The 25249-nt window shown below is 35.1% G+C and overlaps 1 long non-coding RNA gene across 1 annotated transcript; it reads right to left on the bottom strand.

Annotated features, from left to right (window-relative positions):
• Positions 1–8548: 8548 nt before the first annotated feature.
• LOC130049888 (uncharacterized) lies at positions 8549–15172 on the bottom strand. Its single transcript, XR_008798241.1, has 4 exons — positions 15058–15172; positions 14903–14971; positions 14075–14146; positions 8549–11388 (listed from the first exon to the last, which is right to left on the bottom strand). It is a non-coding gene; the product is annotated as an uncharacterized LOC130049888 (long non-coding RNA).
• Positions 15173–25249: the final 10077 nt, after the last annotated feature.

Here is a 25249-nt window from a genome sequence, read left to right as displayed (position 1 = left end):
ACAATTGATTCGCAAAAAAAATCCCGGAAATTGAATTTACGGAAAACTAACAGAAACAGCTATAAAGATAATTAAATGTGTACTCGGATTTGTTACACAGTAGAATGGGACGGGTGAAAGACACTGATGTCATACTGCAGAAGGTGCTGTTGACCTAATGCCGGAAACTCTGGTAATTCGAGAATCATCCAAGTTTACGTGGCACTTTCGTCATCAATGTGTAAAACGCGGTTCTATACTCGGACGTCAAGGTCAGTCCACTCACCACGGGGGAAAATGCATTGTCGGTAGAACCGTAAGCAATTTACACCGTTTGTGTGTGCCTCCGTGATCGAGTGGTTAGAGCATCGCGCTCCAAATCACACGGCCTCACACCTCTGTCGGCGCGGGTTCGAATCCCGCTCGCGCTGGTAGGTGAGAACATTTCCCAGTTTACTTTTGGAAGGTTGTATTCCCAGGTACTTTGCATCTGAATTCTCTTCCACCAATAAAACCTGGTCGCCACCATATAACTGAATAATTGTTGAGTGTGGCGGAAATACATCAATCATCAAGCAATCGAAGCTTCGACTCAGTAATAGTGAATTCGAACCCAAGCGATATAATTCCTGGTGGATAGAAGATGAAGGGTGAACAGAAGTACCGGATGTAGCAATGCAGATTTATATCTATATCAATGCAATGGAGTTCGCTATCTAATTTTGAAGATATTTTTAAAAAAAAAATGTATAAATGTTTGGTATTTATAATTTTTATTCACAAACATTTATAATTGAAAGAAAAAAAAACCCCTGATTGGTTGTATCTTGTTAAACGTCCATATTGAGAGTTTTTCACTCATTTGGAGACGTCACCTAGACCATTGAGCAGTGGAGTTTTTTAGCATGCCACACCCACCGTGACACGAGACATCCGTTTTTAAGCTCATATCCGAGGATCCATCACATTTACACCTGATGCCGAGCGTTTGGCGATGGAACTGTCACTACCTGTTTTAACGACGTATGTTTGTTTAAAAAAAAAATACTGAAGAAATCTTACGAGAAAACAATATCACAACGCGGGTTGTTTGATGGCGTTCGTCCCCCCCCCCCCCCCCCCCCCCCCCCGTATCTGTTTGTAGTTGTAGCACTGGGTTAGGGGCATTCTCTAATTAAGACCAATGACACACTGACACAAAACGCTGTGAGGGTTTAAATAACCACCCTAGGTATAGAAGTCAGTTCATTGTGACATTAATTAAGTTGCAATGTTTGCCTATAGCTTTACGGTGGCTCACTACACCAACATTTTATTGAATGGCTCGTTAAAACACCTTTTATGAAGAATGGTGTCACCATCGAATGAGCGATACAGACTCTCATTTATTTTAGAATAGTTTTTGTTGTTGTGATTTTTACCCTTCGAATGGTAAAATATGTGTTTTGTTTGTAAAAAGGATATTCTAGATTATAAATTTCGCTGTGATTTGATGCATAATTTTAATATTTAATTAAACATGAATAAATGACTTAGATAGGCGTTCTATATTTTCGAATAAAAATATTTATGAAATTTGAAAACTTTTTTTTTTTTGTTAATATCTTTTTAATCCACGGATACTATATTCAAAATGTCAGTTAGGAAAAGATATATCGGGAAAAAATATTTTTTTTTAAAAAGAAAATGAAATGGTAAAAATTGAGAAATGTTGCTATTTTTTTTTTTTTTTTCAATTTGAACCAAGCCCTATCGAAATTATTTTTCAAAATTAGTCACATAGAACATTGTAGTCAGAAAACTACATTCCCTTGATGTAAAATGGTTTGCAAACTAATTTGTAAAGGAAAATAGTTTACTAATGAAAATCACATACAATTGGCAACACTATAATTATCTAAGCAATTACTTTCAATTTTGATCGGGATTGGTACTTTTTTTTTTCTCATTAATATATAACGATATATCTAAAATTTAGTCATTTCATTTCAATTTCTTTTTTTAAACATATTTATTTAGCATATCTTATTTTTTATTGGCGGTTTTGAAAATTTTATCTGTAGATTAAAAAAAAATGAACATTTCATTTTTCTACAAAATTAGAACGTCTATCCGAGTTTTATGGGTATGTTTCATTAAATAAACACATCATGCATCACATCACAGCGAAACTTTGACTTTAGAATCTCTTATTTACAAACAAAACACCCTTTTTTGTCATTCCTGAAAACATCACACACACACACACAAAATCATGTGAAATATAATTGAGAGCGTGTATTACTTTTCCAATGATGAGATCAAGCTATATACGAAGTGCTTAAACGAGCCATTAATTTTAGTGTAATATACCACCTTAACAATCTCTCCATAATATATCGCATATCAATACGCTTGTGAAGAAATTGGACCTACTTTTGGTATAAAACGTGTAAGAGTTTACGGTTTTTGCATAATTTTTGCATTAAATTCGATATCGTTATAACTAGAATGAAATTAAAATTTATGTACTGAAAAGAGGCAGATATTGAAAGATAAAAGTACGCGTAGAGGGACACTGAGGTCATTGCGGTCGAGAAGTTACGTCATAATGCTCAAACGCGGTATAGAAACAGATTTGTAATCCTCAATATTGATGTTCTGTACAGCAAAATCATGACGGCAGCCCGAACAGAAATTTAAAAAAGTCTGGTATTGAAAACAAAAACGTGAATTTTAGTCAAAAATTAATATATTTTACACGAAGGCCTTAAAGATAATCATATTATGTTATTACGGAGAGGGGAGGAGCATTATAAGTATAGATCGAAATTAGAAAATATTTTCATGAATCAAATTGCACTGGGGAAAAAGGTTTAATAATTGGTAGTTGCATTCAATTACGGTCGTAACAAGAGGTGAATTTTAAATCTCACAACTACGATGTCGAAGTGTTTGGTGTTCTGCAATGCGTGTGTAAATAGTAATTTAAGAAGCGTTTTAAACTTCAGTAGTGATACAAATCTACTGCTGTGGATCACGTTCTCGGACATTGTTGTCAAGATATTTCTATCATCCCAAAAAAATTAAAACGATGAAGTTTTTAGTGAATCGAGGTAACCCATAGCTGTGGGAAATACATTCAAGGTATTTAAAAAGTTTAGGATTCCGCTGGAAAAGAAAATACCTGCTAATTGCATGGTGCAATGTTATTATGATTGAGTGGTTGATGACGCAGTTGGATTTTAATGTTAGGTGGAGGGGGACGGACCGTCTAACAATATGAAATAGACTTTCCATTGAACGAAGACGTAAGCGACAAACAATGCTGATTAAAATGATATAAACGAACAGCTTTGTTTGAATCCCTGTCGCACAGTTAATGTATACATGAAGGCATTTGTTGTGAAGACGGGGAGTCGCAAAAACTGCCAACTACATGTAATTTGACAATTCCGCATTTACGAAACCCATACAAACCCACCACACCCCCTGTTTGCTGTTTACACACATATGTTAGATATGGGGGAGGGGGTCCTGCGGCAATGCATACATATGTAGGTGAATCCTCAGTAGATTAGTGCGAGTTTTGAAATCCCCGTGCGCATCTTATCTTATTTTTCTTCTTCTTCACACAATAACGACATCATTGTTTGCTATTTAGTGGTGTAAACATTTATAATACAATAACGACATCATTATTTACTATTTAGTGGTGTAAACATGTATAATAAAATAATAACATCATTATTTACTATTTAGTGGTGTAATAATACAATAACTGCATCATTATTTAAATGTTAGTGGTGTAATAATACAATAACGATATCATTATTTCCTATTAAAGTAATTCCACCCTCCTGTGATGTCATCAGATTTTGCAAAATCAATGATTTATTTAGATTTATGCATAATAGGAACATGAATTTTGTTGGAGTCTTTTCTGATAGATATTGTAAAAGTCTTGTTAGAGTAAACTATTTCAAAAGTCTTAAGTTATAGATGAATAATGAATGATACGTTTTAAAATATTGAATCCAAGGGCATTAACTCTGTTTTTAATGATTTCTTTATCAAGTATATTTTGCGATATATTTCCTGTATTTTTTACAGACATTCTGTATGTTTTTGTGAAGATATAGTTTCATGAAATTGTTATGAATGCTATTATATCGTTATATCCGGTTTGTAGGAAATTTTGATAATGCTGTTTATTGAAATTTGCTATTTTCTGACGGTGATATATGATTCTGTTTATGTACGTGTCTCATCTTAAAAAGTGTGATGACTTGTGTATTTTATTTGACAATTTGTTACTTTTAACTCTAATGAATGGAAATAAATACACTTTCTAAACTTGAATCAGATAAAACCGCGAGTATGGAGTTACCTTAAGTGGTATAAACGTTTATAGATTGACACACAACAGAACGCAATCTCTAATGATCAGTAACGGTGTTCTGATTTCATTCCATGTATCGCTTAATTTAAAGGTGACGCATCTAATTCGTTTGTACCATAGATATTTTATTCGAATTTTGATATAAGGCGAAGTTTGCACCAATGAATTAAAATCAATGGAGAATAAAAAGTTGTTTTGCATAAGATTTTAACTCCATTCGCAATACCAGAGCCAACACCAGAGGTCTGATCAGCAGAGCGGGCACCCGCAAACATTCCCAATATAATCCTTTGGTGCTGGAGGCGACCACTCGCGCCCGCCCGCTCTGCCGACTATACACAGTTCACGCGTGTCCGGTCGATCGATACAAAAATACGCTTGTCCGATCAATCGATATACTTTGCCACGACTAGATATCAGGATCAAGATATCTTTAGCATATCACAAAATCTCCATTATTGATTTTTATCAATATTTTGGAGGACCAAAACACAATGTTAGATATGCAAAAATTATATGTATTTAAAGTAATGCTATTTAGTTTTGTCGGACTTTGGTTTATTCTGACCCATGACAATATTTACAAGATACTCAAATATTTAGAAGACACGCGAGTATCTACAAGACAGTTACAAATTTCGAGCAATAATATGATAACAGTCGTTATTTGAAAGTTTATTACGCTATACGTACATCGCAGTGAATTGTTTTAGTCCTGTCGTGTTATGATTCTAAATCACGTTAAAATTTAGTGTGAGGAAGTCATACGATTGTATTGTAAATAACTGAATACCGTGATAGTAAGTCATTGTAAGTATGTACTCACTTAACTCATATAAATAACTGAATACTGTGATGGCAAACCATTGTAAGCATATACTATATTAAGAAATTTTAACTCACTTAACTCATACCAATTAGTATAAGAATAGTGAAATGCATCATGTGTTTTCTGATGCAGGTGAATAATTCAGTCTGCTTTTCACGGGTCTCTACGGGATGCATTTTATTACATTTTATGAAATTGGTCTTGTCTTTACTACAACGAATTCTAGCGACATATTTCAGTTGGTTAAATTAAATGGTTTGTTGAAGACTTTTGTTAAAACAAGTAAATTCTTATTTTTGAAACAAAATTACAAGTCCTAATATGTTTTAATCTGTTACGTTTCATATGAGTGATATATTTACTTATATTATGACAATAGTGGACTGCCTCTCTTAGGCATTACCAGAGAAATAATCCTTAATAAAATTTACAAGGGGGTCACTATTCTACGAGAGTCATTTTTCTAAACGTGAAATGGACCGATTTTTTGAAAAAGACATTTTTTCTACGGACAAAAGGGGTCATTATTCTAAGTCGAATAATGACCGGGGGTCACTTTTCGACGTCGAAAAATGACCCCCGGTCATTATTCTTTGGAATTCGAAATTCGCCTCTACATCGGCTGGACTGGTATTCGAAACTGGTGACTCGTACCAAATAAGTGTCTAGTCACAACGAGTTATATCCGTTATTACGAGTAAATACATGCATAGTTATATTGAGATACATGCAATCCAACATGTCATTTTTTTCTGTCGATAAGCTGGATATCCAAGGAATCTCGAAAGGGGGGGGGGACAAATTGCGCATCCCCCCTCTCCGCCATTTTTATAGGGTTCTAAACCTGGAATTAATTTTGATTAATGACATCTTTTTGTAAATTTGCTTTCTCTACATTCTTCACACACACACACACACACACACACACACACACACACACACACACACACACACACACACACACACACAGAGAGAGAGAGAGAGAGAGAAAGAGAGAGAGAGAGAGAGAGTAGAAGGTGATACACTTTACTCTAGTGCTTTTCTACACGGTGATATCAGGTGTACTGCATTTACTGTGATATGACAGTGCGGCGTTTTATTTTGGGTGTTTTGATAATTTAACACAATAGGCAGTGGGGTAGCTGGGCTAAAAATAGTGAGGGGCACCAAAGAAACTCACCTTAAACACATCTTGACTTGACAAGCAAAAATAAATAAAAATTAATAAAAAATAAATAATAGAGACACGTAGGATATCCTTCTGACACTCCAAAATCCTATTTCGGGGAGGGGGGGGGGGGCTTTACACTTTAAACACTTTATATATTTTACTTGTATGCCATTTCCTGCTGACTTCATTAATCAAGTTTCATGTATTTTCATGACTCACGAAGAAAATTTTTGAGAATTCAAGATTCATGGCCTCTGGAGGGTCATCCGACTGTAATGACTCAAAATTGTTTTATTTGTGGGTACTAACTAACAATTCCAATCTGATAAAAATGAGATCCTCCATCTGCTCCTTTGTTTTTATGTTGTAGAGATAATATGAAAACAAAGGAGCGGATCGGGGATCTTATTCTAATCAGATTGTAAAAAAGCCTTACTTAAGGGGGGGGGGGGGGGTACAACCATACTCCCCCCCCCCTTTCAAAAGTGTGGGGACATGTGCCCAGACTGTACCTTCCCCTACTCCCCTGTACTGTGTACGACATACTGCACTTTTGAACATTGCAATGGGGGGGGGGGGCTTCTAACATAAATGAGATATAACTATTTTCACCGTGAGAACATTTGTCTTGTAGCTAACAATTTTATGACGGTTTAAAACGTAACTCGGTAAAAAAAAAAAGTAGTACGGAGAGAATACGTTATGTACATGCAAGAAATAATGCTTTGAGTGCTGAAAACCTGCATATTAGAATTGAGTATTTTTTTTTAACCGTGGTATAATTTCATCTGATCAATCTATGTTAATTTTGTGTTAAAAAGGTGAGGGGGCACAAACCCACTTGTACCCCACCCCCCATCTTCCAAAAGTGAGGGGGCACGTGCCCCCGTCCCCTTGTCCTACACCCCTGATAGGCATAAATTATCCTGTGAAATACTATAGTTTACCCAAAGTTACGGTTCGCACACTCACTCATACCTCTATCAACACTTCCTCATTTTTCAAAATTCTTGAAAAACGATAATGATGCGTAAATGAAATAAGCTATTGACTTCAGCTGAAGAAATATTGTATTTAGACGCAGCTCTTTTTTATGTGTGTGTTTGATTACACAAAATCTATACATGTAAATAGATAGCATAACTACATTAGTAGATTCAGAGGGAGGTGTGGAGGTTTTATAGGTTGTGCCTCTGCCTATCGTTACAAAATATTGCTTAATAAGGTAAAAATAACACATTTTGAGAATGGAACTCCCATTTTGAAATCTAGAACTTATGGTAAAGCCCCTTTTTGAAAATTCCCTGGATTCGTCCCTGAAATATGCGGATTGTTTCCAGATGTAATTGGTCATGGAACCTACAGTGGGTTTTCCTCAAATTTAATGAACTAGTTCTTACTTTTATTTTATTAACCGTAAAAAAAAACCACCAATTAAACATGGAATAAATTTGATAAGAGGAGCAGCAGGAACGATAACTCTGGGTAAATAATTACCTGAAATCCCGTATGAACTCCTTTAAAATGAATCAATCTGCTAAGAAAGGGAGGGGGTCATTTTTCTACGGGGGGGGGGGGGGGCATTATTTTTCAGGTATGACACGCAAAATAATGACCCCTGAGACTTCTTTCTACAAAATTATCCAATTTTTCTACGGCTAGGGGGTCAAGTTTCGACGTCGAAAAATGATCCCCGGTCATTATTCCATGGGAGTCAAATTTTGCCTCTACACCGGCATTTTGTCCGTCTTGCTGCAGAACTGTATCTCTCTGAGAAAATATTAGGGCAGCTCAAGAGCTACAAATCTATCCCTATGAAAACATTTGATTTACGCACAGAAGCCTTTTTTCACAGCATTCTTGCATTGTCGTCTCAAAAATTTATATAACGAAAACCTAACATATTTTCCAAGCATACATTGAAATATTCATTAAAGCCCCATAAGGCCCGAAAATCCACTGCTTTAAATGGTTTCGTTTGTTGACGTAGCTATGTTAGGTACACTGTAGCCAATTCTTACGACTATCCCTCTTGCAGCACATTGAACACAAATACACAATGACAGAGGACGAGTTAGAGTATCGCCCCACAACCTTTTCTACTTGGTGAGGTAAGAATCATTGGTAGAACTCCAGAGGGCCTTAACTAACAGGTGGACAAAGAACACACCATAACACGATAAAGTTTAGATTATTTATTGATAAACAGCAAATATATGACATAAAACGTTATTTCACTATCGTGTTTGTCTTACTGCATTCTGTGTAGCATCGAGGTGGATCACTGTTCGTTATCTTCACTTTTTCATCATAGTAGTGGCCAACTTTTAGTGGTTAATTGGAAAGAAATTCATAGTGAAGTCAACACGGAACGCAGTGACCATCGCCAGTAAGTTCATCGTAATTGGAACGTACGAGTATTCGTGACGTCATGAACAATATCAATCATTTTATATCATAACTTGTTGTCATACTTGTTTTTTACATAGTATGTTGTTGATTCACTCAGTATCTAGGTTATGACAGTCACGCCCACGTGATATGCTGGTCACATGATCGACGTACATATGTTACACAGCATATATCGTATCTCGGGTAATGGTTGCATCGTTAATATTTGGCTTTTATTTCGCAAAGAAGTATTTGAAGTCCTAGCGCTTTAGTGTTTTTGGGTGCGATGTCATTAAGCAAACGTATTATTCATATGGATATGAATATCGTGGCGCTTTTGATTTGGTTTGAAAGTTGAACTGATTAAATAGGGGCATTTCCTTAATGATAAAAAAAAGTAAAGGCAACGTGCAGTGTTCAATCTCATACTTCCTATAAGGAATGCAGAATCAAGAATAGGACAAACACGAACCCCTGGACACACATGTACCAGAGGGGGTCAGGTGTTTAGAAGGAGTAAGTATCCCCTGTTCACCGCTCACACCCGTCCTGAACCCCATAACTTGATAAGATACATGTGATTTAAATAGCCAGAGACAACAAAATGTTAGATCAATCAACATCCCTAAATCATGCATCCTATAGGCAGCGTTGTTGTTTAGCAGATTAGAAAGCCGGTATTGCATTCGTGATTGACGCCAGATCAGAATTTCACATGGGCAATGAAATGACGACAGCTTTCTGTGTCTTTCAAATGAAATACACTCTGTGACATTTCTGCCATTAGACAACACAAAGAAGCAAGCGTACACATTTCGTGATCATCTTATCAAGGTTCAAGGTTGCAATGAAAAAGAAATGTTCATAGGATATGACAAGACAAGAATGAATGTTAACAATGTTAATCCGTGTCGTTTCCTTTTATAATGATGATAATAACAACAGTCAGAATGAAAAATAAAATATTAATGATGATGATAATAATAATAATAATAATAATAATAATAATAAAACATCGATTGTAACAGTACAAAACATTTCATTAGCGCCAATGTTTTAGATAACCTTTTATCGTCTTCCCTACTCTTAGTTACCATGTTCACGTCCATGGTAATGGAAAAATAATGATTCAAATATAAAGAATAATAATACAACATTAATTATAACAGTAGAACGACAGTTCATTTCACATCAGTTGGTAGTTTAGTTACTGTGTAATGTAAGACATACGATAAGTCAAGTTACATCTAAAACTTGTAATTCTATTTAAAGAATAATAATACAACATTAATTATAACAGTAGAACGACAGTTCATTTCACATCAGTTGGCAGTTTAGTTACTGTGTAATGTAAGACACACGATAAGTCAAGTTACATCTAAAACTTGTAATTCTATTTAAAGAATAATAATACAACATTAATTATAACAGTAGAACGACAGTTCATTTCACATCAGTTGGTAGTTTAGTTACTGTGTAATGTAAGACACACGATAAGTCAAGTTACATCTAAAACTTGTAATTCTATTTAAAGAATAATAATACAACATTAATTATAACAGTAGAACGACAGTTCATTTCACATCAGTTGGTAGTTTAGTTACTGTGTAATGTAAGACACACGATAAGTCAAGTTACATCTAAAACTTGTAATTCTATTTAAAGAATAATAATACAACATTAATTATAACAGTAGAACGACAGTTCATTTCACATCAGTTGGCAGTTTAGTTACTGTGTAATGTAAGACACACGATAAGTCAAGTTACATCTAAAACTTGTAATTCTATTTAAAGAAAAAGAAAGTGACAATTTGAAAAAAAGAAAATGATTTACATAACATGTCATCAATGTCATTTTTATTTATAGATTTAATCCTCCAATCAAAATCAAAGAATTCATAATGAATTACCTAAATATTCAGTAAATATATTTGAACATCATCCATAAAGTGTACTTTGAAACATCAAGTATTTCTATCATCTAGACTCTGTTCGACCTTGCTAGTTTTTTAAATAATTTTCTTCTTTTTTTTTTTGCAGAATGTTCTAATAATAATAATAATAATAATTGGTTTTATATAGCGCCTTATCCAGCGTATGCTGCTCAGAGCGCTTTACAATTATCAATGTACATTATTACCCCGGCAGACCTTATATAAATCTAGAACTTTCTCAGCTTCCTAGGAAGCATACAGTGCAAGCTGCCATTACAAGCGCTAGAGCACTAACATTCTAACAATATCTTTCACTGTCTATAGCCAGGTACCCTTTTTACACTTGGGTGGAGTGAGGAAATTCATGTAAAGTGCCTTTCCCAAGGACACAATGTCAGCCCTGCCGCGGCCAGGACTCGAACCCACGACCTTTCGGTCGAGAGTCTGACGGCCTAACCACTCGGCCACCGACGCCACGTAATCCCATCGATGATAATGTAATTAAAGACACAGATGAAGATAAAGCACATCTACATTAAAGAGTATACATGAAAACACACTCTTTTGCAATAAATACAATTCTCTGCTTCCATGTTGCATTTTAGTCACCCTTCATTCCAATTTCAGTTTCTAAACCAATCATTTATCCAAAGCAGGTTTTGAAAATAAGTAGATGAATCCAAGGACGGTTGAATCCGAATCTGAAATTGAATACCGTGTACTTATAAAAGTGTAACTATATATCATTGGGTATTAAATTTGAATAAAAATGGTATGTGAATTCGGTGATTCATTCAATAAACGTCAGTTATATGTTGCTTTTATGAAAGGTGAAGATAGCGAAAAGTGACCAATCTCAAACTCCTATACGCAATACAAAATAGATAGTTGGGCAAACGAGGACCCCTGGACACACCAGTGGAATCAGGTGCATAGGAGGAATAAACATCCCCTATTTTAATGAAAAACAGACATTTCAAATACTCGGCCATGTCGCTTTTATATATAATCTTAAAATAACAGCATTGGTCGTATGCAGAAAACATGCCCTCGCATATAGAAATAGTTGAGAGACACATATACCGTGTGTAGATGAATATAGAACACTACGACATAAATTAGCGACGGAGAAGCTGAAGCCATTCTTTTCACTATAGAAGTGACCTGGTAGGTTGCCGTGAATAAGAAATACTCTAATGTTAACGGTGTATATAATATGTAAATTATAAAATTTTAAGAATATAAACAGTAATTAATGAACATTTTTCATAAAGAACGGTGACAAATGAAAGGTGAAGATAATGAAGATATTGAACAGTGATCAATCTCATGATATCCCATTAAAATACAAAATTAAGAATAAGGCGAACAGGGACCCAAGGACACGGCAGATATGAACCCATGTGGCTAGTAGGAGTAAGCGGCTCCTAATGACCGATTTCACCCAACGTGAACCCTATACCAAGAACAGTCTCGTGGGGATCCGGGTTAGAATAGGTCCCCAGTACATCTTGCTTGTCGTAGAAGGCGACTAAATGGGACGGACCTTCGGATGAGAACGTAAAAACCGAGGCCCCGTGTCACAGCAGGTGTGGCACGATAAAAATTCCTTTCTGCTCAAAGGCTATAAGCGCCGAACATAGGCCGCAATTTGGCAGCCCTTCAACGACAGTGGTGACGTATCCATATGAGTGTAATATTCTCGAGAGGGACGTTAACCAATATTGAATCCATCATATACCAAGAACAGGTAAATGAAGTAATCCGTAGTCAAAATCAGTGTGTCCAGAACTTTCTAGAAGTTGGTATGAAACACGTCAGATAACTATATATAGATCATTGTAACGACCATATATCCAATACCGTTAAATACCTATATTATCAAGTCAATTGCTAGTTTTATGCCTCGATTTCAATATTGATAATACGATGAACATGTTTTCACATATCGAATCAGTTGAGACGTAACACGAAATGTTTACGATGGAAAATTTGAAATAATTTCGTTGTCATAAAGTTATGTTTTAGTTTGCAGTTGGCAATGATGATAACTAAAATATCCAAAGATAAAGACTGCTGTCTTTTATATAGAATTAAGTGTGATATGTCTAATCAACATATGGGTGAATATACTGCTAATATATAAATTCTACCCATATAGAAGTATTTGAATATATTCTATCTCATAAGAATGTAGAACAAAAATTACTAATGGAACTCAATTTGTGCTCATGGGGGATTTGAACATGGAATTGATGTTTCTTGTATGTTTGAATACAAGGTGAAGATAACGAATATTTCTTGCCCACTTCTGCTTCACACTTAGATATTTTATCGAAAGTAGACATTAACGGCAAACTGAAAACTCAACTGTATGACAAACGGGATGATTTCAGCTTCCATATCGTCAACTTTCCATATATCCATATAACCTATCATTGGGTCAAATGCTGTCCGACGTGTTTCATACCGATTGTTAAGCCGTCCTTGGCACACTGATTTTGATTGCGGATAACTCCGTTTACCTGATCAGGATATAGGATTCGAGGTGGGTGTGACCGGTCAACAGGGGGTTCTTACTCCTCCTAGGCACCTGATCCCACCCCTGGTGTGTCCAGGGGTCGGTGTTTGACCAACTATCTATTTTGTATTGCTTATAGGAGTTTTTAGACTGATCTCTGCTCGTTATCGTCACCTTATATGAAGATGTAGAATATGAAATGATCTGAATGTTAAACTTACATGGTGCCAATTTTGACAAATAGTGTCTCTTTAATGATGCTCAAGCCGATATTTTGGAAATTCGAAATAACAATGAACTTGTAATAGCTAAGAGGTAAACTAGAGTGCCAAAAAAGTGGAGTCAAATTCATCAAAGGATCAGAGCTATGCATGAGGGAGATATAATCCTTAACTTTGAAATGATTTTCAAAATTTATCCCGGCAATTAGATATACATTCGTAATTTGAAGCTAGTAACGAAATACTTAGCTACTGGACTGTAGAGACCCTCGGGGACTAACAGTCCACCAGCAGAGGCTTTGACTCAGGGGTCATAATGTAAAACTTATACGGTACTAATTTTGATGCACTACATGAGCATTTCAACAAATAATGCATCACGCCAAAACCGAAATTTTGGAAATTCGAAATGTTAAGTATTTCAATGCTAATGGTATACAGATGTAGCATATAAAGCGTATGAAATTATGATTATAAGGTAATATAATGTTGATGGTGTAAGCAAGTAAATTATGAATGTATTTGAATATAACGTACTATAATGCTCATGGCATATGCATGTAAAGCATAGCATTCCGTGAATGTGTAGTATCATGATGCCACGGACGAATGATTGAATTCGAATCTTCGGGAAAAGATACATACCGTTGTCATCGAAATCTTATACATAAATAACCTTCATATCATCCGACACCATGGAGGGTTGTGGTATCTGATCTGTAATTAACATGCGAATTGATCTTCTCTGATATAAAGTATACGTTACAATGCATATACAATCTTGCAAACTGCAGTTTCAAATATGTAAATTAAACTTGGTATCATCGTAAGTTCCATTAGATAAAATATAGTGAACCCCCGTAAAAGCAATGACAAATGCGTATGTTTTGTGATCAGGTAATGCAGTTTTGTGACCCCCTTAAATTTATTGTGCAGAAAAGCCATTGAGTATAAATCAATATATCATTCTTAAAGACTCGCAATCCTGATTTGCATCCTAAAAACATACATACATGTATCCGCGAAAACTTAAATCAATTCGTCTTTTCTTAATGCATGAATTTATGCCAGTAAACTTTTAATTTCATGACAAAAGTTTGAGAGATTGTACAGCCAAATCGAATAAGTACATACCACAACACACAACTAACAAAGAAATCGGAAACTTCTACTCTTGATTTCAAATTCACCAAAGCAGGCCAAAAACACGATTTCTTAAAAATCATGTAAATATTGTAAAATGGGTTCCCGAACGATCGATACAATATTGAAAACTACCTAACATACAGCGATACAATGATAATGCATCTGACCTTTATATGGGAGATAAGCTCAAAGCACCGAAAACGACAGAATAATGATTGTATTTCTATAAAGAAGTGATGAAAGGGAGCTTATTTCGTTGCTAGTCATTTTGATTTACAGAAACACAAATTCACCAATTTACACTGGACTACAAGTTATAAGTCATACCTTTATCTGCATCCCGTATTTCTGTTGGCGGATTTTTAACCTCTTCCTCGATCATTGTGTCAGGTGATACTAATTGATTGGTAAACTAAGATTTAATTGAACTCTGAATCCAATCAAAACAATTCCAAAGTTTTTAATTATCATGAAAAACTCACCCGCTTTGCATAGGAGTCTTATGTCTCTTTTCATCTGTTCTATTTCATTCAGAATCTGGAAACAATTACATAGTTAATGTGATTCATTTCAAATAAACTTACATGTGCAAAATTGGAAATCGTATTCATAGTCAATGTGACAATAATATGAAAGGTGAAGCGGTGCATTGCTCACGAGATCAAATTCGAAGATGACCCCAACCTAAGGTAGGACAAATTGCAATATATTTGATTTGATGCAAAATTGTGTATAGATTATGAAAATGATGGTTGTAGTTTGATAAAATATGTTTTACTGAGCTTAAATGTGGATTTTCTGTCACAAAGTCACAATTGTTTGAGAAAAACACAGAACGCACATTTTGTACATTTATGGTTGACTTTATGCAAGGAATGAAAACACAATTGGTTCTAAACCATGCAACCTGATCAAACAGATTGTATCATGCCTTTTATATGCATATACTGTGCAAGTTTTTTGAATAATAAAAGTAATGTGGACTAAAATTGTCAAAAACGTCTGTATTTTTCATTTCACGTACCCTCATTTCTTGCATGTGACAGACCCATTCATGAAAGAAGTTGCATATACTACACATCAAAAGTTTTCTCATTTACTCCTCTGTCGAATGGTATAGAGTATACCTGTGTAGCATAATCTATTAGTCTGTAAAACAGCAAAATGTCATCCCCTCCTTATATTTGAAGGTTCAGCCCCTTTCCTTATTATGAAAGGAAATATCTTTAGTTTAAAAACATTTTTGTTTAATAAGCATTCAGTTTTTTGCCGTTTTCGAGTTATTTTAATAAGTATTTTAAAGAGGCCGACCCTGTAACTCCCTAATGGGAACATTTAGTGAAAAGATGAAAAGTACCTTGTTTGAAAAAAAAAATCTGAACAACTTTTATTTAAAAACGCTTCACATAATAGTAGTCATTTTCAAGATATCAGAGATACAAAAATAAGGTTTTGGCCCTTCAAATACATAATTACTTAATATATGACCTAAATAATAATATGTGTAAATGAGGATCATTAAGACAAACAGTTTTGCTTCTATGACTTATAACAAAATATAAATAGCTCAGGAGATATACTTAAAAGACTCTATACTCTTATGAACCCCTTATTTGAAGGACCAGCATCTTTGTCTTCATATCAAAAGAAAGGTCTTGTGTTTTCAAACAGTTTTTGCTCAATAAGTATTCAGAAATTCTTTACCATTTTCAAGTTATCAAAATAAGTAATTTTAGGAGCTGACCCTGTAAATCTCTTATTGCTCCAGTTAGGGAGTCACAGGGTCGGTCCCTATCGAAAACGTGAAAAGTGCACATTATTAAAAACAGTATTCTAAACAACTTTTGCTCAATAATGCTTTTCAAAATATTTGTTGTTTTCAAGTAAGAAAAGACAAACGATTGATTCTTTTTTACCCCTTAAACATTTAACAAAAACAATTAGATATGTATTTAGTGATTGCCATGATGAACATTTTATGATCTACGACTGTTCACGAGAAGTTAATGAATTAGAAGATATTCGATTGAGACCATGAGCACCTCTATACCCCCTTTTTGATGGGCAATCCCTTTTTGTTTCATATGAACGGAAATATCTTGAAAAGGTGCACTCTTTTTGTTATATATGTTTTCACAAAATGTTGCTTAGAAAATGATGATGTAGATCAAATGTCAAAAAGCATAGAAATCAACGAAACATTTTCTCATCCATTTTGTTCAGGTTAAGGCAACCATTTAGGCGAATCACTTCCGGTCAAAACATAGGTCTTTAAAAACATCTACGATGATGGCTCTATCTTGTCTCTAAATTTCGATACTCTAGCTTTGATAGTTACGGAGGAGATATACGTGAACAAGTCGTGCTTCAAAAAAGCACTAAATGGGAGATAACTACCGATCGGGAGGGACGTTTCAATAATTAGTACGCATGTAAAGTATCTTCACCAAAAGAATTTTTTTCTGAAAATTTCATCAAAATCGATCATGCAATGGTGGAAAAATCGAGGGAAATACCAAGGAAAATAATAATGATAATAATAATATAGAAGAAAAACATACAGTAGAAAAACATTAAGATCTCCCGCAATAGACGGGTTGATTGATTGTATCTTGCTTAACGTCTCGCTCAAGAATTGTTCACTCATATGGAGACGTCTGTTACGGCACGTTTGGTCGCTAGGCGATGATACATGCGGCACGTTTCGTCGCCGACGACCATTCGTGCCGCACGTTTCGTCGCCAGCGACCAAACATACCGCACGTATCGTCGCTCGGCGACCGAACGTGTCGTGAGGGTGGACACGAATGGTCGTCAATTTTAGGTCATACCCAAAACACGTATGGTCGCCACCCAAGCCCCCTGTCCCAACTTTGCTTTTGTTTTGAAGAAAATGTGTGTGTGAGTGTGTGTTCGTTCGTGTCTGTGTGTATTTGAGTGAGTGTGTGCGCGTGTGAATGTGTGCATGTATGTGCGCATACGTGCATGTATGTGTGTGCGTGCGTATGTATTTGTGTACATTCATGTGTAATAAAGTTTGTTTTGCATTACACACGCACATACGTGCAGACATTTGTGCCACAAGTCAAGTACGATACTTAGCTAATAAACAAAAAAAGGGTATTTCTGGATGGAATTTGATGTGAATTTATTTTGCAAACACACGAGTTGTAATATTTTAACAACACAATACTCTTACATACATACCATCCTTATTTTACGCCGTTTTCACATTTATTCCTCATCAAAGATATCTCATAAAGTTTATAAGACACCATATAAAAAAAATTGAAATATCTTAATGAAATATGTTTTTATAAGATATCTCATTTAATGTATGATATATCTTACATAGTATATAATATATCTCATAACCTTTATAAGATATCTTATTTACATTTTTGGTTTAAGATATCTCATAAAGTTTTTAAAAATATTTCATAAATATAGATGAGATATATTATAAAAAACATATCTTATAAAGTTTATGAGATATCTTATATAGTTCAAAAGATATCATATATTTTATGAGCTATACTATCAACTGTAAATTATATGAGATATCTTATAACAATTATTATATGTCTTATTCAAAATAAAAGATATATCATAAATTATATAAGATGCCTTTATAGAGGAGTGAATTTAGATATGTTTGCCCAACTATCTATATTGTATTGCTTATAGGAGTTATGAGATTGATCACTGTTCGTTATCTTCGCCTTTCATGCTATGGGATGCTTCAGACCTGGTAAGTGGCTTATATTTGCTTACTCCACCTGTTCAATTTTATGTGTATTGTATACAATTTCCGATCTTGTAGCTTTTTCAATTGTCTCAGACGATTGTTAATCCTATGAGTGAATGAATATTAAAGAAGTGTCACTTAGAATTAATTAAAGCTTTACACCAATAAATGCATCGTCTTCAGACTTCTTTTTTAATATACGTTTGGAAGTTCTAGGATGCTCACCAAAAAAAAACCAACCCGCACAATTGTTTTTAAATACAAGTGAAAACACATAATTTAACAACTCGGGAAATGTTCAGCTGGATTATGTGTTCGAACACAGAATGCTTTCCTTTCGGGCCGCGCTCTGTACATATATAGTTGCAAATAGCAGATATGAAATTATGTGGCTACTGTGAATTTCTTGCTGATGCCATACGGGGTTTTCTGCTGTCAAGTTATCCTGCGAGGGTTTTCCTGGCTTTGTTCCCGACTTTTTGCAACCGGCTGCTCAACTTAAAACTGCGACTGACTCAACTACTTGTTCAGACACACTCACACGCACATTTTCTGCAAAACAAAAGCAAAGTTGGGGTTTGAAACAGGGGGCTTGGGTGGCGATCATTCGTGCTCGGGCATGGCCTAAAATTGACGATCATTCGTGTTCACCCTCACGGCACGTTCGGTCGCCGGGCGACGATATGTACGGCATGTTTGGTCGCTGGCGACGAAACGTGTGACATGAATGGTCGTCGGCGACGAAACGTACCGCACGTATCGTCGCCGGGCGACCAAACGTGCCGTAACAGTCGTCACCAAGACTGGTGAAGGGCTTCAAATGCAGGCCTATGCTCGGCGCTTATGACCATTGTCATCCGTTTTTAAGGTCATCTCCGAGGACCCGTGACATTCACAGCTGATGCCGAGCGTTTGGCGATGGAACTGTCACTATCTGTTTTAACGGCTTCGGCCTGTCGCGGCCGGGATTCGAACCCCGGCCTTTCGCGGGGCGAACGCTCTAACCTCTCGGTCACCGCGGTGGTTACCTTAACTAGAAGAGATACCGTTGCGAACAACGGGTAGTTTTTTTGTAAGATTCAGAATAGATGAGATATGACGGTACAGAAAAGCATAAAACGTCACTGGATTTATACATACATAATGTTGAGAAGTGCTATTATTAAGAGACTAACCATCTCAATATATTACCATTTTTTAACATAAACTCGGATACATACTGAAAATATTTTAAACACTTCTGGGCCCCTTATAGGAATGCCCAAACACTTTTTCTTAATATCAAAGAAAAGGTCTTGGGTTTTGAAATAATTTTTGTATACTAAGTATTCAGAAATTCTCTACTGTTTTTGAATTATTTAACTAAGTATTTTATGGAAGTTGATCCTGTATCTTCCTAATGAGAGCGTTTAGCAAAGAAATGAAAAGTTCACATTGTTAAGAATATCATTGTGAACAACTTTTCTTCAGTAATGCCTTTCAAAATATTGGTCCTTCTCAAGATATACGAAGTGAAATATTTATTTCTTTGGCCCCTTGAACCCCTTAATTACGTACTGTTTGGCGTAAATATTTATATATGACTCAAAGTGTCGGATCCACAACATGGATACAAGGTCAAATACAAAAAATTATACAAAGCACCAAAATGACCAACGACACGAACAACGAGATTGTCAAATTTTCGGGACGACCCGTCACTTCTTCAGGACAAACGAAAATAATTACATAATGTGGTCAATATCAACAGAGCATAATAACAAAAACTACATATAAATACATCTAGCACTACAACTACACCAATCTACAAACGTATTTACAACGCAGACTAGATGTTTTTGGTCTTTAGGCTTACCAATCAATGTTAAAAGTGGAGCGAATTAGGACATGCCTTATTCGTCGAAAGAGCTGATCCAAAATCACACTTTTAACATTGATTGGCAAGCCTAAAGACCAAAAAACATGTAGTCTGCGTTGTAAATACGTTTGTAGATTAGTGTAGTTGTAGTGCTAGATGTATTTATATGTAGTTTTTGTTATTATGCTCTGTTGATATTGACCACATTATGTAAAACTTATACGGTACCAATTTTGATGCACCAGATGCGCATTTCGACAAATAATGTCTCGTCAGTGATGCTCAACCGAAATGTTTGAAATCCGAAATAACTCTGAAATTTTAGATCTAAATATAGCCAAAAACAGCGTGCCAAAAAAGTAGAGCCAAATTCGTCCAAGGATAAGAGCTATGCATGAGGGAGATAATCCTTAATTTTGAAATGAATTTCTACATCTTATCACAGCAATTAAATATACCTCCGTATTTTCAAGCTAGTAACGAAGTACTTAGCTACTGGGCTGTAGAGACCCTCGGGAACTAACAGTACACCAGCAGAGGCCTCGACCCAGGGGTCATAATGTAAAACTTATATGGTACCAATTTTGATGCACCAGATGTGCGTTTCGACAAATAATGTCTCTTCAGTGATGCTCAACCGAAATGTTTGAAATCCGAAATAATTATGAAGTTTTAGAGCTAAATATAACCAAAAACAGCGTGCCAAAAAGTGGAGCCAAATTCGTCCAAGGATAAGATATATGCATGAGGGAGATAATCCTTAATTTTGAAATGAATTTCTAAATTTTATAACAGCAATTAAATATACATCCGTATTTTCAAGCTAGTAACGAAGTACTTAGCTACTGGGCTGTAGAGACCCTCGGGGACTAACAGTCCACCAGCAGAGGCCTCGACCCAGGGGTCATAATGTAAACCTTATACGGTACCAATTTTGATGCACCAGATGTACATTTCGACAAATAATGTCTCTTCAGTGATGCTCAACCGAAATGTTTGAAATCCGAAATAATTATGAAATTTTAGAGCTAAATATAGCCAAAAACAGCGTGCCAAAAATGAAGCCAAATTCGTCCAAGTATAAGAGCTATGCATGTAATTCTTTTCGTTTGTCTTGAAGAAGGGAAGGGTCGTCCCGAAAATTTGACAATCTTGTTGTTCGTGTCGTTGGTCATTTTAGTGTTATATATATATATATATATATATATATATATATATATATATATATATATCTGAAATATTAACAAAAATGAAAATAAACTGCTTTCCATGTTCGAGAAGATTCCTTAAAAGAAGTACACACCATTTTTTCAAATATCAGGCTAAAGTCAAAACGACCCTTACTTTAACCCCCTTTGTATCCCTCATTCCGTTGCACTCCTGGTAATAACTGTATGCATCGATTATAAAGGAAACATTTGTTTTTGTTTTGTTCAAATAGAGTTGTTTAAGGCGATTAAAAATCAGTTTGCATGTATCAAAAATTATCTATTTTATTATCAGACATACTGAAGACATTCGTTTATAATTTCAGACATATGTTTCTACCAATTCTGTTTTTATGCATGCATAAACACATAAGTTCATTTGACTTACTTTTGTTGCACTTATTTACAATAGTGAAAAAGGATATGAATGGGGTTCTGGGAAACAAAGTGCGGTTTTTAGAGAAAATTATCAGGGCATATGAAGTTTTCATCAAATTTAGTGAGGATTTGTTTTTGTTTTTCGATCAAAATTTGTTGGGGAGGGGGTGTAAACTACTTAATGTTTTCTGTTCTTTTCCAATAAAGTTGTATTAATAGATAATAAAATCCTTTTTCGTACATTAAAATGCAATTTTTTTTATGTCAGTCATACTGCAAACAAATACTTATGACTTCTGAATATATGTTTCCATCAGTTATGTTAATATATCTTCAGTTCAGTTACTTTTGTTGCACTCCAGACAAAATTTACATTCATAAATTACATGGGAATTTTTCAAGTTACTACTGAGTTATGAATCTTTTAATAACACTAACATTCTCATATTAGGGGATACCTTCCCCTCTTAGGCAACTGATCCCACCTCTGATGTATCCGGGGTTCCGTGTTTGCCCAACTATCTATTTTGTATTCCTTATAGGCGTTCTGAGATTGATCACTGTTCGTTATCTTCACCATTCATCAAAATAACTCCTCTTCGATTTTAAACACAAATTTCAATATTTTAAGAATAGACTATAAAAAATTGTTAAAATGTCTCTAAATGTCTCTAAAACAATTTCTAAACTTCTATGAAAAATGATCGTCAAAGTAGAGAATATGTTACTTAAATCCATATAAGAAACAGTTTTGGTCAATGATAAATATTCTAAAAGAAAACATACAAAATGTTCCCACAGTTAGACCTGGAAAATGTTCTACTTAATTATTATTGCAGTTGTTTCATTGTGTCAGGAGTGCAACACATTTATAGGCTGGTAAAATTGACAAGAAATCGTTCATGGTGATGTGCATTAAAAATTGTCTTCAAGACTTCATTCACTAATGCATATTGCATCTCTCAGAAATAAAACAACACGTGGAATGAAAAAAAAGACGAAAACATTTCTAGCAATGTTTGTGGAATAAACATTTCTTTGTAATAAACCATTGGAAAAAAATCATAAAAGATAACCTTCAATAGTTTTTTATTTACTTGTACACATCTGCTAATGGTTTAAAAGGCATACGCTAATAATCAGAAGCATACAAATTATTATTTAAAGATAAATATCTAAACTATTGACACGTATCAATGAATGGTTGCATTCCTGACTTTGAAAAAAAAAACAGTTCTGTGCGCAATTTTTGTTGTTGTTGTATTTTTGTATTTTTTAAATCACGTTGTTATACTGCCTCTTGTAAAAACTAAAGACAAATGTATTGGTATATGTAGTTTTCATTGGTGTCTGTCAAAATTCGACTCCAGACTATAAGGGGTATACTCATTAGATTTATTCCACAAAGTTTACATGGATATCAGCATTTATTTATTTCATTTATTTGATAGAAGATATGTTGTTTTAAAAGTTTACATTTCCTTTGTAAAAAAAATAGACCGTTCTTTGTGTTACACTCCTGACATGGTACTACACTTTTTGAGCTGATATTACAACCATGTGTTAAGGTGTAAATGGTTCACCACTCTTGACATTTAAAAGTATACGCATTGGAAGAATTTTAAACAATAGTTTTATTTCCATATAAATCTGTGTTTATAGACATAAATTGCTAGTTTTAGCTACATTTTAGGACACCCATTAATTGGGTTTGTTTGTTGGGTTTTTTTTTTTTTGTGTGTTTTTTTTTTTATTATATATCTCTTAGAATTATGGAACACAGATATACATATCATGACACAAGGTATGGAATCCGTAAAACAACCCCGACTGTGTGTAAAACAACCCCGACTGTGTGTAAAACAACCCCGACTGTGTGTAAAACAACCCCGACTGTGTGTAAAACAACCCCGACTGTGTGTAAAACAACCCCGACTGTGTGTAAAACAACCCCGACTGTGTGTAAAACAACCCGACTGTGTGTAAAACAACCCCGACTGTGTGTAAAACAACCCGACTGTGTGTAAAACAACCCGACTGTGTGTAAAACAACCCGACTGTGTGTAAAACAACCCCGACTGTGTGTAAAACAACCCCGACTGTGTGTAAAACAACCCCAACTGTGTGTAAAACAACCCGACTGTGTGTAAAACAACCCCGACTGTGTGTAAAACAACCCCGACTGTGTGTAAAACAACCCCGACTGTGTGTAAAACAACCCCGACTGTGTGTAAAACAACCCCGATTGTGTGTAAAACAACCCCGACTGTGTGTAAAACAACCCCGACTGTGTGTAAAACAACCCCGATTGTGTGTAAAACATGCACGATTGGTCAAATATGTTCTGCCTTTTTTTTTTTAAATCACCCTGTAGTTCTTGTTTTCCATGCAAGGTGAGTATAACAAACAGTGATCAATCTCATAACTCCTACAAGCAATACAAAATAGAGAGTTGGGCATACATGGACCCCTGTAAAACATGGACCCCCTACTTTGGCTTCAATCAACCTATGTGTTTATTATTTGAATTGTCATATGATTGGAAAATGTGTGTACATTTAATATATCCTTTAGCTTGCATTCCTTGCGGGAGCTATGATTTTGATCACTTTTTTTACCTTCCATAATCCCATGTAAAACATTGATCCATTATTAAGCCAAAACCCAACCCCCATACTACAGATTAAAGGAATGTATTTGCATATTGATGCAAAAATCAGTGACTCTGTAGCTCTTATTTTACAGTATTTATTTCTATACATTCCCATTCAGAAAATTAACCCTGAAAGTCAAACAATTCTGGAGAAAAGTAGATTTTGAAACATTTTCGACAATAAACACAAAATGCAAGAGATATATTTTGATCAGAAAACTGCATAGAGTTTGACTCAAATTAGCTAAAAAGCGTCCCGAGTTAATCAGGGAAATTTTAAAGAACGGTACTATTTGACATCCTTCATGAGGCAAAAGGAAATATGTAGCACCCATTTTGGCATATAAGGAAGCATCATACTCAATGATTTACTTTCAAAATAAAATACTCTTTAAACCTGATGTAAGAATGGAAAATCGCTAACTCAGCCGATAAACCCGAAAATACACAGCGTTTTCTTTCTTGTTTATGGTTCCATAGTTTTCCATATATGTCTAACTTACTTATGTAACGTGGGATACAATATTCCAAGATTTTAATGGCAGTGTGATTTACCATCGGAAAGGCAAAGGACGGAAGCTTCATCAGGGGAATAGCAGTTGTCTTGTCCAAATGGCAGATGTCTGCAGTCTGCGAGCTCTGTCTCATTCCCTACGCAGTATACTTCATCCAACATACTTTTACCTTCTACGTAATCAAGTATGCCACCTCTGACAGCAACAGGTGTGGTACTAAACATTAGATAAAACAAAACGGTAAAATAAATAAGGTTTATTTGTGTTATTAGGACGCTAGGGAAATTGAGATGTGTGATCAATTAAACATAGTT

This window comes from Ostrea edulis, chromosome 8, assembly GCF_947568905.1.
Source record: "Ostrea edulis chromosome 8, xbOstEdul1.1, whole genome shotgun sequence".
In the NCBI taxonomy this organism is placed as follows: Eukaryota; Metazoa; Mollusca; class Bivalvia; order Ostreida; family Ostreidae; genus Ostrea; species Ostrea edulis.
This window is presented reverse-complemented; position numbering and strand designations above follow the sequence as displayed.